Here is a 2,500-nt window from a genome sequence, read left to right as displayed (position 1 = left end):
CCTCCTTTCCTCCCTCCTTCACCCCCACCTCCTCCCCTCCTCTCCCTTCTCTCCCTCCCTCTTACCCTTACTCTCATTTTCCTTCCAGTGATTGTTCTCTCTCTTCCATCCATCTTTCCCTCTCTCCCTCCCTTTATTCCTTCTCTCTTTCTTCTTCTTTTCTTTCCATCCTTCTCTCCTCCTCCTTATCGCTTGTTTTTTCACGTGTTTCTTTTCTCTTATCTCCTTCTGTCTTTCTCTTCCTTCCTCCTCCTCTCCTCTTTTCCTCTCTTTTCTTCTCTCCTCTTTTTTTCAACTATTTCATCCCCGTCTTTTGTTTTCTTTTCATCCTTCCCATCCTCTCCTCTCTCTCTCTCTCTCTCTCTCTCTCTCTCTCTCTCTATTTCATTTTTACTCTCCTTCTCATTCCATCTTTCTCTCCTTCCCTCCTTCATCCTTCCTTCCCTCCCTACTTTCCCTCTCCCTCCCTTCTTGTGTCTCCTTCCACCCATCCACCCATTCCCTCTTCTCTCACTCTACTTCACCTCCATCCTTCCCTTCTGCCCCATCCCTCCCTCCTCCCCCTCCTCCTCTCCCACCTTTTCCAGAGCAAACCACACGCCCTTCCAGACTTCCAGACCCTCCAGACCATGACTTGCCTCTGTGTCGTCCTCTGTGAATGGGAAAGTGTTGTGTGGACTTAGAGGCGAAGGAGGGAAAGGGAGGGAAGAAGGGAGGGAGGGAGGGAGGGAGAGAGAGAGAGGTAGGCCTGATGATTACTTGCAGCCTCCTTTATTTTCTTATGAGAGGGAGAGAGAGAGGGAGAGATAAAGGGAATGAAGGGAGGGAGGGAAGAAGGAAAGGAGAAGCAGGGAAGCGAGGGAGGGAGGAGAGGAGGAAGGGAGGTTGTAGTCAGGGAGGAGCAATAAAAGGAAGAAGGGAGGGAGAGGCATAGGGATGGAGGAAAAGAAAGAGCAGGGAGAGAGAGAAAAAAAAAATACTACTAGGAAAATATATTAGGAAGAAAAAGATCCCCGAATTGTTTTTGTTTTCCTTTTTGTGATTAAGCACTTGAAGGAAAACTGGAGGGAAATTAGGGAAAGAAGGAACGAGATGGAGGGAGGAAGGAAAGAAGGAAAGATAAATAGATGGGGTAGGAAGCGAAGAAGGAAAGAAAGGAAAGGAAAGGAAGGGAGGAGAAAGGTATGAAAAGGGAAGAAGGGATGAACGGAAAGAAATATTTGTAGGAGGAATAGGCGGAGGAAAACAAGGAGGAGGAAAGGTCGGAAGAAGAACGGTTACCGGGAAATAGAGGAACCGTGGATGAAAAGAGATAAAGGAAGGAAAGGAAGAAGGAAGGAAGGATGAGAAAGGAGAAACTGAAAGACACACACACAAAAAATAAATAAATAGATAAATAAATAAACTCTCTCTCTGTATATTATTTTTTTAAGTCACTCGTCATCAAACAAAGGACAGTAAATAAAAATACAAACAAATGAACAAACAAACATACATATATACATACAAACATAGACAAGCCAAATAAATATATATATAGAAAATGAAATAAATAAAACTAATGAATTAACTGGACCAGATAACCGAAAATTACCCAAAATAAACGAAAAATAAAGAATTAGAATATATACATTGATAAAAATACTAACTAAACTAAACAAAGGAGGAAGCAAGGAGCCACGGGACCCCACATGTGGCTGTCCCTGAATAAAATATGACTTTCTAAATATAAACCACGAAAGGCGAGGAAAGAATAGTACAGTAGATAAGCAAATAAGTGTGTGTTGGTTGTAGTGTAGTTATCACCACCCCCATTGTTATCATAGTGACGTTTCTGCGTTGTGTGTGTGTGTGTGTGTGTGTGTGTGTGTGTGTGATGGTTTGCTACTTTTTTAATTGTTTGTTTGTTTGTTTGTTTGTTTACTTGCTCTGGTTCGTGTTTTTCAGTTTTGTTCTCTTTTTTGCGTGTTTGTTTGTCTGTCTGTCTCAGTATGTATGGATATCTGTATCTATGTCTCTCTCTCTCTCTCTCTCTCTCTCTCTCTCTCTCTCTCTCTCTCATCTCTCTTCTCTCTCTCTCTCTCTCAAACAACTTTCCCTTAACTTCCACACGCCTTATCCTGATGTGAGCATTGAAATCCTCAGCCCCGCCTCTTTGGATTACTATCTACTGAACTGTTGAAATCTCCCAGACACTTTATATTGATTGCTACTTAACTTAGCATTGAAATCTCCTCCTTTAATAGCCTAGGGACTCTGAGCTAACCTAACCTTTATTGTCTTGTTTCCCTTTACCTTAGATAGTGTAGTTGTTATGGGTAGCGTCGTGTGGGTCAACAAATCTGCTGCTGTTTTTTTTTGTGTGTGTTTGTGTGTGTGTTCATTTGTGTCCCGATTAACACTGCACTTTGCATAGATATTCACTTTAATTGTGTTTATCTATTGATTTGTTTGTTTGTTTGTTTGTTTTCTTGTTTACTTAACTGTTTGTTTACTCTTA

The sequence above is a fragment of the Scylla paramamosain genome, chromosome 25 (genome assembly GCF_035594125.1).
Source record: "Scylla paramamosain isolate STU-SP2022 chromosome 25, ASM3559412v1, whole genome shotgun sequence".
NCBI lineage: Eukaryota > Metazoa > Arthropoda > Malacostraca > Decapoda > Portunidae > Scylla > Scylla paramamosain.
This window is presented reverse-complemented; position numbering follows the sequence as displayed.